This window comes from Arachis hypogaea, chromosome 13 (assembly GCF_003086295.3).
Source record: "Arachis hypogaea cultivar Tifrunner chromosome 13, arahy.Tifrunner.gnm2.J5K5, whole genome shotgun sequence".
NCBI classification, from domain to species: domain Eukaryota; kingdom Viridiplantae; phylum Streptophyta; class Magnoliopsida; order Fabales; family Fabaceae; genus Arachis; species Arachis hypogaea.
This window is the reverse complement of record NC_092048.1, coordinates 19,550,921-19,564,321: the sequence shown is the minus strand read 5'-3', so window position 1 is coordinate 19,564,321 and position 13,401 is coordinate 19,550,921.

Below are 13,401 nucleotides of genomic sequence, written 5' to 3'. Positions count from 1 at the left end.
AAGATTGAGAATGAATTAATAATCTTAAAACTAAACTTTAATATTGGATTATTAAATCAGTTGGGTATCTATGTTATTGAGAGAGATGATGACTTATATAAGAGAAAATTGAGATTTAAAGACCACTAATATAGTTGAGATTTAGTTTATTTACCTTGAATCAAATTAGTAAGAACCCTAGGCTTGGACTTGTGTGATTGAAGATTAGGATTGCCTAGTAGGTTCATATGATTTTACATAGTATCTATTTGGAATTATTGCCCTGCTGAGAAACCCGTAAGGGATGATGTTCTCACCTGTTTCGAAAATTATTACATTTCAGATGCAGGTCCTGGCATTTCTCAGTGAGCAGGAGGTTTATTTGGAAGGACAACGAAGAAGATTTTTATTCTAATTTAATTTTAGACTCTCTCATTCTTTTAGAAACTCTTATATTATGCTCTTGTTTTAAAGACCTGCCTTTAGAGGCTTATGATGTATTTTAGAGAGTTAGGTTGTCTGTCTAGCTGTTTTACTGTTGTAACTCTAGCCAGTCTAATCTCCGTGGGCCGACTTATATATATATATGTCTCTTTACTATTATTCTTCTGTCGAGCTTTTGATTATCTATTTTCCCAACACACTTATGTTTACTATCGAGTGTGAACGATTGGCGAATTGTCTTTCATTCGAGTTTTAAATCTTTTCACAGGCTTCTAGTATAATATTCCTTTCTATATATATAAATATTTATATTCCAGCTTGATTCGTAGCACCAAACTATTATTGAATTATGACTTAAGCATAAGGCAATGAATGGTAGGGTGTTACACTGGCAATATAATCGACACATGAGTTCATGGCTAGTAAGACAGACATGCATCATATGTATCTATGTGAAATTATTTGGGTGTGCATATTATATTTGGTTTGCCTATGTGAATATTTCTGTTTAACTGCTAATTGCCATGCTTGCTCTTGATTGTGTTCGAACTTTATTACTTGTGATTGTGACTGTTGGTTTAGAAATATGGTGGTTTGCTTGCATGTTAGGCCGGAGGCAGTGGTTTGGTTGTATGTTGGGGCATAGGCCGTGGTTTGGTTGTATGTTGGGGCAGAGACCGGAATTGATTATATGCTGGGTCGGGGCCGAGATTTGATGATAATTGGGCTGGAGGTCAGGATTGGTAAGTTTGGTTGGCATGATCCTGTGATGTGTATTGGAATGTTATATATAGAAAGATAATTGATTTGGAATTCTTATAAAGCTTGACGAGAATGTTAATTTTGGATAAGTAAATGTCGTACTTTTAAAAAGATTCATAAGAAGAACGAAGATCATTGTTTTTGAAATCCATTCTTCTTTTCATACGTATTATCTTATGCCAATTCTTAAACCCTCTATTGAGAACTTGTGAGGATGATGTTCTCACCTCCTACAGACTTCTCTTTTCAAGACGGACGAGGAAGCTTATGAAGTTTTTGATGAGCTCTTAGTTGTGCTTTTTTTGTTTGGATATATTAGTTATAGTTTTTACCTTGCCTTTGTTATTATTATGTTTCTGCAAAGAGGGATAGGAATTGTAATAATATGTATGTTTATAATATTTAAGTTACTTGAATGAGAAGTTTTTTTTATATATGTATGTTTGTAAAAAGTGAAGAAGAACTTTCTATTTTTTAAAGAAAACAGCAATACAGTTTTGAGAGTTAAAGGCTCTTATTTTATTAATAAATATATTTAAACTCATCATAATACTCCTCGTCAAAGTGGCACAGTCGGAAGCGTGACATTCTAATAGTAAGGATATTACATGACATAATCAACAATGACAAGTAATTTTTACAATACGAAGTGCAATGTGACCTACGTCCAGTCTCCACCACAACAATGGTAGAATTTTCACTATTATCAATCCAGATTACAACCACCAATTCCAAAAGACTCACACTCATGTAACTCACCTAAGCTATCCCAAGTTTAGTAACTCACCTAGGTGCTAACACAACCTAGTCAAAGGGAACCAAGTGCACTCTAACTCAGCACACTTTTGAAATTAAACACTCAAACAAAATAGAAATCGGCTTTTGTATGAATTACTCTCTTTGCCTTTTGAATCTCTCAAAGTAAGCTTGTATCTAGACAAAAAAGAAGTAAGAACACACTCAAAAATAACAAGGAATAAGAGCAATATGTATCAGATCAGATTGTGTTCAAACACACTCAAACACATAGCCTCCCTCCCTCTTCAGTCTTTACTCTCGCCTCTCACTCTCTCGTATTCCCCCTCTCTCGCATTCCCTCTCTCTCGCAGTAGGCACAGTGGTGATTCCCTCATCCCTGGCTTAGAGTAGCATTCCAATACAAGCAGGAGAGGGTTCCAGCAGCGCAACGACGTCTTCTGTGGGTTCCAGCATCAGGAGATCAGAGGATTCCAATACAAGTAGTGACAACGTTTGTTCTGGCAGCTCCGAAAGCAGCGATGATGTTTGGGTCAGGTCCAGCACTAGTAGCAGCATCTTCACTTCATTATCTAACAGCATTGGTCTCCCCTTGCAGTGGTAGTGTGAAGCATCAGTAGCGACGAGCCTCCCGCACCTTCTCCAGCCTGCTATTTTTTGATCTATTTCAATTTTTATTTTTTGGGTCATAGATCTGTTTCAATTTTGAGAGTAATTTTGATTTTAAATGTTGATTATTTGTTTCATTTCTTATTTTTGATTTTGTTGATCTGTTCTTATCTGTTGCTGGCTTGCTGCTAGATCTGTTTCTGCTTGCTTCTATTTTCTCATTTTCTGATATTTTTTAATCTAAATTATTATTATTAATTTAATTACTAGTTTGTCTAATTGATGGAATGAGAGATTGTGAATATGCTATGAATCTGCTTCATGATTTATAATTAGGGAGTATTTTTTTGTCTTGATTTAGGGTTTAAGTTAAAAGAAAAAAAAAGGCGGGCTGGCATCCGTCCTTTGGCAGGGCGAAATAGCAAGTTTATCCTATATCACTTTGGTAGGGTGGGTTGGTGACAGGCTTTGACAGGAAAAGACGGACTAACCCATTTTGCCAACTCTAATTACAAGATATGAAACCAAATATTGACTCAACATGATCAATTATGTTAATTTTGTTGTGTACATAAATTCTCATTGAGAAAAGGACAAATAGGTCCCTGATCTTTTCTTCTGCGGACATTTTTGTCCCCGAGGAATGGAAAATACATTCATGTCCCTGACCCCTCCAAAATATGGACAAATTTACCCTTCCGTTGAAGTCACTCCGTTAGACTCGACGGAAAAGTCTGCCGTGGCTCTCGTGGCGCTGACCTATCCGTTACAGAATGACATATGGCTTTGAGCTTTTGAAAATAGGACATATTAGTCCCCATGCACCAAAACGATGCTGTTTCACCACCTTCCCTCCAAACACACTTTAATTCCCTTATGCAACACTAAAACAGGACATATGAAATTGCTGCATCGTTAACTCGGAAAAACATAAATCACATCCAACACAAACAAAGAATGAAAAAGAGGACAATATGAGAGAAATGTATGAACATACAAGACACCAAGTCTACCAGAGTCAAAGGCTAGAAACATGTGCCCATGGAAGAGATCAAAGCGGTTCAAAGCAACATCGAAGCCAATAGATGGAGCTCGAGCAGCAATGAGCTTGAACAAGAACTTCACATACATATTCAATTCCTACAATTTATTATAGAAACTGAACATGAATGATAATACTATTATGGTAATTCTCTTATCTATATATGTAAAATAAGTATAATCATTTTGTTGAGCAACCCTCATTAATGAAAACCCTACCATAGGGAGTTCTAGTGAGTTGACATCGATCTTGATGTGATCCTTCAACGTCAGGAACCTATCTTATAGCAAAAATCAGTCATTAATTAATTTGAAATAAACAACCGTGAGAGTGTAAATTGAAACCGTTGCTAAAAAAAAGAAAACTGACTAGAATGATGCTTGGATCGAGGAGGCAATGAATGGCTGAGGGGTCACCGCCGGAATCGATGGCAAGGCGTGCGAGGTCCAAGATGGGCTGTGGTGGCCACCAGATGAGGCAGTCATCTTTCTCTCTGCCGTTGGAACCGATGAGCGTGGCGGAGGCGAGCTTTCGGTGACGAGGCTCCGGGGAGAAAGGAACGAGGAATTTGAAGCATGAATTGATGTCACGTGCAACGAGAGGATCGACTGTTAAGGATTGAGATTTGAAAGAAAGAAGAGACAATAAGTCAGAGGGTTTGGCTTTGAGGTGAAACTGCGTATTGCATAAGGGAATTAAAGTGTGTTTGGAGGGAAGGTAGTGAAACGGCGTCGTTTTGGTGCATGGGGACTAATATGTCCTGTTTTTAAAAGCTCAAAGCCACGTGTCATCCCGTAACGGACAGGTCAGCGCCACAGAAGCCACATCAGACTTTTCTGTCAGGTCCAACAGAGTGACTTCAACAAAAGGGTAAATTTGTCCATATTTTGAAGGGGTTAGGGATATGAATGTATTTTTCATTCCTTGGGGACAAAAATGTCCGCAGAAAAAATGGTCAGGGACCTATTTGTTCTTTTCTCATTCTCATTTTATTTGAAACAGTGAATGGTTTAATACAATACTCAATGCACATAATCAAGTTATCTTCTTTAATGAGAATATTAAGTTTTTGGTGATTGTTCTCAAACCCTAATATTTGAGAAAATATGCATACCCATATTATATAGACTACTAATAATACACCAAGTAGTAAATTAACATTAATTTATATGTTTAGTTGTAGGTGTGTTCAAAACCAATTTAAACTGAACAAAATCGATCAACCGAACTAAAAAAATGAAAGCCAAACAAATCAAAAACTGAAAAAAAAAGGCATTTTGCAGTTTTTCTACGATTTGGTTCGATTTTTGGTTCTGCTAGAGAAAACTCTAACCAAACTGAATTTAATCGGTTTACTAGAAAACCTAATAAACCAATCCCCCTGGGGCATATAACCTAGCGTCACTAACAAAGTAAACCCTAACTCCTCCTCCACAGCACTGAACTCCACCTCCTACCCTCCACACTCCATAGTGCCAAACTCGTCCTCGCACCCTCCACAGCATCGAACTCCTCCTCCCACTCGTCACAGCACCGTCGTCCTCGTCGCAGTCCTTTCTCTCCCTCCCTTCCTCGTCGCGCTTCCCTCGTTGTCTCCTCCATGCTGTGTCTCTTGACATACCAGGAGCTGCCTCTCGTCTCCACACACAACAGCCGCCGTCTCCTCCACGCACTGGCAGGCACCATTGTCTACCATGCTGTCGTCCTCAAGAATAGAGCCTCCGAGTCAGGTATTCACTGATTTAGGATTTGATTTTTGTTCTATTTATTCTTTTGCTCTATTTATGTTTTGTTCTATCTATTAGGGTTTTTACTTTTTTTTTTAATTCTGTTTTGAATTTCTGTTTTTATGATTTTAATTCTTGATGTTCTGTTTGTAAGTTTGTTGTTATGATTTTGATTTTATAATTTATATTTTTATGATTCTATTTCCTTGATCATGATTTATTGTTTTCATTCTGAATTTTGAAGATTTTTATATTTCTGTTATAATTTCACTGTTTTGAATGGATTTGCTTTTTTATAGGTTGAAATCAACTAGCATATTTGGGGGAAACATTCGGGGGAAGCAGGTGAAAGGTGGAAGAAATGCAACAGCTGAAATTAACTAGCACTTTTGATTTTGATTTTGTTGAATTTGTTCTATTCTGATTTATTTTTGTTCTGATTTTATTTGTTCTTTCTAATGTAGTGTGGTTCTATTTCTGATTCAATCTCTTCTTGCTTTTTGTTTGCTTCTTGATTTTTTCTGAGTTAGGTTGATTATTGTTCCATCTACTTCTACTAATTTTACAAAATTTTTAATGATTTTAATTTGTTGAGCTTTCGCTAATTTGTCTTAAGAAAAATTAGTTTTTATCTAATTTTGTATTGACTATTGACCTTTTCATGACTTTAATTGTCGTGTTGTAATTTTTTTGTCATTGAACCTCATTGTGTCTAGACTTTTATGTTAGTTATTGTGTTGTATAATTTTGTGTTAAGACTTTATGAAATAGTAGAACAAGTTTTTGTTTGAATTAATTGAAAAACTGAACAAATTTCTAATCGAATCAAACCGAATTTAATTGGTTTGATTTGGTTCGGATGGTCTTAGTAAAAAATTGAACTAAACCGAACTGCACTATTAATATAAAATTGAATCGGAATTTTAACATCTAAGTTCATCCAAGTGAATTGAATTACGCGCTTCTTTTTCCCATTTTCTTCTTTTTCACTATGGATGCTACGTCTTCTTCTTTTTATCCTCTTTTTTTTTATTATTTTTCAATTTCGTTATCGTCGTCACCACCAACACCTCCTCTTATTGGAATTTCGTCTCCTCCTTCCTTTTCATCCTTCTTGTCCATCATCATCATCATCATCATCATCATCATCATCATCATCATCATCATCGTTGTTATTGTCATTGTCTTCTTCTAATATGTATCATTGTTATCGTTATCATCGAATTTTCGTCATATTGATGACATTGTCTGATCTAAAATTGATTTGGATGTATTTCTGTTCAAAATTGACTTGTTTTTGAATTCGAATTTATATAATGGACAATTTTCGGTTCATTTGGTATTATACAATGGTTTTGTTTTGATAATATTTTCAGTGCATTCGAGACGCAGGTGTTTCTGAATTCGAATTTATATAATGGATAATTTTTGGTTCATTTGGTATTATACAATGGTTTCATCTTGATAATATTTTCGGTTCATTCGAGACGCATATGTTCCTGAATTCGAATTTATATAATGAATAATTTTTTGTTCATTTGGTATTATACAATGATTTCGTTTTGATAATATTTTCGGTTCTGAAATTATTTAATGATGTCACCATCGAGAATCAGAATCAATAAATATGTTAGCAAAATGTTGGTGTTATTGGTGATGACGATAATACTGATGGAGGAGGAAGAAGAAAAAGAAGGAAGAGATCAAAGAAATTCAAATAAAAAAAGAAAGAGGAGGAGATGGAGGAGATGGAGGTAATAGAGGAGATGGAGGAGGTAGTATAGTGGTAGTGACAATGACGATAATGAAAAAAAGATGAAGAAAAATGAGAAGGATAAGAAGAAGAATGAGGAGGAGGAGAAAAAAAAGAAGATGAAGCCTCGCGCAGCGTAAACTAAATGACTTGGTTGCTTGGTTGCATAAATCGCTTGGATGTGTAACGGGACTCTTTTTTTAAAAAACCAAATTAAATCACGCTGCGAATATCCCTACTTAATTGTTTAAACTTTTTTTCTTTCTGTAATTGTGTCCATCAAAAACTAAATTTAAAAATATGTCTAAATAACTTAATTACATGTTTATTTAAAATCTAAGCAAATTGTAAGTTATATATTAATAAAAAGATTAAATTTTATTTGTTAAATAAAATTTAAAATTAAAACTAACCCTAATTTCATTCATTTATCCTTAATTTGGAATCCAAGAATAATCATACAACTTATCTCCATATTGACCATATATGGTTCATCTTCAAACCTCATCATCTTGTGTTGATTGTGTTCACTCCCAACACCAATCTCATTCAACTCTTCCACTTGGCACAACCATCACGACCATTGCATACTACCATCAAAAGGCTTGGATCTTCCACCCGATTACCCACTATTCTTCTTGCTTCTTTGATTGCCAAAGAACCTCATCACCCGTTTTTTGCCCAACGCTGCAAAACTCCCAGATTTGTAAGTGTTAATGGCGTCTACAACTACAAAAAATCTAACCTCGCTTCTTTTCTTTATGAGTTGCTTAATGAAGTGGAGATAAAATTTAGATTTTGAAATTGGGGATAATTTTTCTTTTGTGTCTAAACAATGAAAAATAATACTAAGAAAAAAGAAGCTTTTTCTGTTTGACAAACGATAACATTAGGTTTGGTTTTAATTTTAAAAATTTGTTGTTAAAATAGTTAACATACAATTTGATATATTTTAATTTTTGAAAAAGTATAGGTAGATAATGAAAATATTAAACAATGTGAACAATGGATATATCGGATGTTCAATTCACTAGGTGTTCGGATGTTCAATTCACTAGGTGTGCGGATGGTTATTCTAATATTAAGATTTAGGTGAATAATTTAGAATGTAGTGTGTTTTACTTGAATTGGACCAATTTTAAGGCTCATTGTTCATGTTGTTCAAGAAAGTCATTGGTTACCTAGTATAATGTAACACTCTACCACACAGAGTCTCATGCTTAAGTCATAAACAGAGGTGGTGAGGTATTATGACCTCTAAAAGTAAAATTATATATATGTAACATAGTTGAAAAAGATTTTTATAATTAGGAGCCTTTTTAAAGAAGGTTTAAAAAGAAAGCATAAGCAGAATAGCGCGTCTGTCGTGTAAACGTGAACGTAAAGAAGTAGGATAAGAGAGTTTCAAGATATAGATAACAAGGCTCCTGACCCAGCTCGCGAAGTTAAAACCGGACAGAGCATATAAACATATATACATATATAGATGAGAATCCCAAAATGAACCAAAGCAGATAACTGACAACCTGTTTTTCCAAGTCAACCTCTAAGAGGGACAAACATAAAGTACAAGGTGGTGAATCTATATTCCTGCATAAATATAAACAAAATACGCCCCTGAGTCCTAAGAGTTCTTCACTTTATCCGAGTCTCCATAATACAGAGTGGTGCTTCTCAACCTGCATCTGAAAAACAATACTGTATGGGATGAGAACCGAGGGTTCTCAGTATGGTTAAGGTGCCTACATATATAATAAATAAGGTCCTGGGAAAGCCGAAGGCAATCCTAGAACGCCGACACTCAGATTATAAGGCTTAAAATACTAAACAACAACCATAGAGAAGGGTGATCTTCTAAGGGTTATTCAACCTAACTTAAACTTAATTTAAATACTAAACTGTTTCACCTTTCCTCCGTTACTTTATCTCCGCTAATTCACATAGACAAACAAATAGATAAAACAAGCACAGGTAGAAAATAAGTAGTTCAAGTAACAATTACAACAGTTAGCAGAATATAATCAATTAGGCATTCCCAATTAATGTATAGCAAACAAAGCACACATATGCATATGATGAATGTCTATCCTGTTGACTGTGAGCTCACATGTCGGTTACTTTACTAGAACCCGACACATCTGATAGCTAACCCAGACATTGGTCTCTAGGTTGCACATCTCCAGGAGGATCATAAACGAAGGAGAGTGCCTTTCCACATCTAAGGAGTGTGTCTTTCCACCTTCTCCTAGAGGAGATACGAAGGAGAGTATTTTTCTACATCGAAGGAGCGTGCCTTTTCACCTTGTAACCAGAGAAGAATGTGGAGAAACAATACGAAGAATAGTGCCTTTCCACTATCCCCACTTCCTCATCACGACAAGAGAGGGAACTTCCGTCCCTAACTTGCCATCCGAATATGTTTTCAAGTTAACAAGCAAGCGGGATCGCACCCAAGCCTTGTCATCTCAACCATTCCGGCCACACACACATCTCGACCGTTTCGGCCACACACACATCTCGACCATTTCGGTCTCACACAGCCATCCCCAATCTCATCGTTTTCAACCTTTACTTCATCTCCAAGTTTCTTTAATTTCCTAACTCTATTTTATTACTAAGCTTACACCCCAAATTTAGAACTAACAGTGTGAAAATAGAGTTAGGAGGACAAATTGGCTTGAAAACACAAAATAATGATTTGCTGAAAAATAGGGGTATGTGTACGCATACAAGAGGTATGCATATGCATACGCATTGGACAGAATAGAACGCATGTGTATGCCCCCTGTATGCATACGCATGCAAGGACATTTGCCAAAAAAATTGGCTAAGTATGAAATCTGCAGAATTTCAATTTAAAACCTCAAACTTCCAACGCGCATAACTGTTTTGTTTTAAATCATTTTTCATCCGTTCTTCGAATGATGTAAACTTCACAGACCCGATTTTATACAAAAAAAGGTTTGAAATCATTTGGGAGTCAGGAAGTCAAGTTATGGCTTGCCAAAATTTGGCCAAAAATCAGATTTTCACAAAGCTTATCAAACCTCTATTTTCACCAATCTCATATCTCAATACTAAAACTCTAAGCCTTTTTGACAATATCTAACCTTATCAAGTCACATTTCAATATCCAATTTATGTCCCAAAATATCCCTAATCAATTCTCATTGTCAACTCTCTTAACTCTCTTCAACTCAAGCCACACATAAATCATTAGTCATACAAGCATCACTCTTATAAATTCAATATCATCATTATCATCGCTTATGCAAGCGTCATTCACCTTTCTTACCTTCTTCCGGCCTCCGGCCCAATTTCACGGTCTCTGGTCCCAATTCACGGCTTCCGGCCCAACATTCATCAATTTATTAGCATTCATAAGTTCACGTTCAAAATCCTCATCCATTAGCATCAAATCATCATATAGTATCCTATTTTTATCATATAAAAATATTCACCAATTCATACTCAACCCAAATCAACAATCATCATCAAGAACACTAAACCTTTAATACAATCATGCATTCCAACCTATCCTATGGTCATTGGTATGCGAAATCGTGATCACTCAGATTTAGATTTGTAAAATTATTTGTTCGTTCTTTCCCTGGCAATGGCACCAAAAACGGATGCACAAAACCATGGTCAAAACATAACTTCACAACTTCGCACAACTAACCAGCAAGTGCACTGGGTCGTCTAAGTAATAAAACCTTACGTGAGTAAGGGTCGATCCCACAGAGATTGTCGGTATGAAGCAAGCTATGGTCATCTTGTAAATCTCAGTCAGGCGGATATCAAATAGTTATGGAGTTTTCGAATATTAATAATAAATAAACAGAAAATAAAGATAGAAATACTTATGTAATTTATTGGTGGGAATTTCAGATAAGCATATAGAGATGCGTTCGTTCCTCTGAACCTCTGCTTTCCTGCTATCTTCATCCAATCAGTCTTACTCCTTTCTATGGCTGGCTTTATGTAAGGACATCACCGTTGTCAATGGCTACTTTTCATCCTCTCTGTGAAAATGGTCCGATGCGCGGTCACTGCATGGCTAATCATCTAGAGGCATCACCGTGGTCAATGGCTGCATCCCATCCCCTTGTGAAAAAGGTCCAAATGCTCTGTCACAGCACGACTAATCATCTGAGGTTCTCGATCATACTGGAATAGGATTCACCCTCCTTTTGCGTCTGTCACTACGCCCAGCACTCGCGAGTTTGAAGTTTGTCACAGTCATTCAATCCCAGAGTCCTACTCAAAATACCACAGACAAGGTTTAGACTTTCCGGACTCTCATGAATGCCGCCATCAATCTAGCTTATACCACGAAGATTCTGATTAAGAGATCCAAGAGATACTCATTCAATCTAAGGTGGAACGGAAGTGGTTGTCAGGCACGCATTCGTAAGGGAATGATGATGATTGTCACGTTCATCACATTCATATTGAAGTGCGAATGAATATCTTAAAAGCGGAATAAGTTGAATTGAATAGAGAAACAGTAGTACTTTGCATTAATTCATGAGGAACAGCAGAGCTCCACACCTTAATCTATGGAGTGTAGAAACTCTACCGTTGAAAATACATAAGTGATGAAGGTCCAGGCATGGCCGAGAGGCCAGCCCCCATGATCTAAGAACTAAACGTCCCAAGATGTCTAATACAATAGTAAAAAGTCCTATTTATACTAAACTAGTTACTAGGGTTTACAGAAGTAAGTAATTGATGCATAAATCCACTTCCGGGGCCCATTTGGTATGTGCTTGGGCTGAGCTTGAAGTTTCCACGCGGAGAGGTCATTCTTGGAGTTGAACGCCAGTTTGTAACGTATTTCTGGCGTTCAACTCTGGCTTGTGACGTGTTTCTAGCGTTTAACTCCAGACTGCAGCATAGAACTGGCGTTCAACGCCCTTTTGCATCATCTAAACTCGGCCAAAATATGGACTATTATATATTGCTGGAAAGCCCTGGATGTCTAATTTCCAACGCAATTGGAAGTGCGCCATTTTGAGTTTTGTAGCTCCAGAAAATCCACTTTGAGTGCAGGGAGGTCAGAATCCAACAGCATCAGCAGTCCTTCTTCTACCTCTGAATCTGATTTTTGCTCAAGTCCCTCAATTTCAGCCAGAAAATACCTGAAATCACGGAAAAACACACAAACTCATAGTAAAGTCCAGAAATGTAAATTTAGCATAAAAACTAATAAAAACATCCCTAAAAGTAACTAGATCCTACTAAAAACATACTAAAAACAATGCCAAAAAGCGTATAAATTATCCGCTCATCACAACACCAAACTTAAACTATTGCTTGTCCCCAAGCAACTGAAAATCAAATAGGATAAAAAGAAGAGAATATACTATAAATTCCAAACTATCAATGAAACATAGCTCCAATCAGATGAGCGGGACTTGTAGCTTTTTGCCTCTTGAATAGTTTTGGTATCTCGCTTTATCCATTAAAGTTCAGAATGATTGGCATCTATAGTAACTCAGAGTTCAGATAGTGTTATTGATTCTCCTAGTTCAGTATGTTGATTCTTGAACACAGCTACTTTATGAGTCTTGGCCGTGGCCCTAAGCACTTTGTTTTCCAGTATTACCACCGGATACATAAATGCCACAGACACATAACTGGGTGAACCTTTTTAGATTGTGACTCAACTTTGCTAAAGTCCCCAATTAGAGGTGTCCAGGGTTCTTAAGCACATTCTTCTTTTGCTTTGGACCTTGACTTTAACCGCTCAGTCTCAAGTTTTCACTTGACACCTTCACGCCACAAGCACATGGTTAGGGACAGCTTGGTTTAGCCGCTTAGGCCAGGATTTTATTCCTTTAAGCCCTCCTATCCACTGATGCTCAAAGCCTTGGGATCCTTTTTATTACCCTTGCCTTTTGGTTTTAAGGGCTATTGGCTTTTTGCTCTTGCCTTTTGGTTTTAAGAGCTTTTGGCTTTTTCTGCTTGCTTTTTCTTTCTATTTTTTTTTCGCTTCTTTTTTTTTCTGCAAGCTTTGTTCTTTGCTGCTTTTTCTTGCTTCAAGAATCATTTTTATAATTTTTCAGATTATCAAATAACATGTCTCCTTGTCATCATTCTTTCAAGAGCCAACATATTTAACATTCTTAAACAACAACTTCAAAAGACATATGCACTGTTCAAGCATTCATTCAGAAAACAAAAAGTATTGTCACCACATCAATATAATTAAACTAATTTCAAGGATAAATTCAAAACTCATGTACTTCTTGTTCTTTTGAATTAAAACATTTTTCATTTAAGAGAGGTGATGGATTCATATTCACTTACTTTAAGGCATAGAC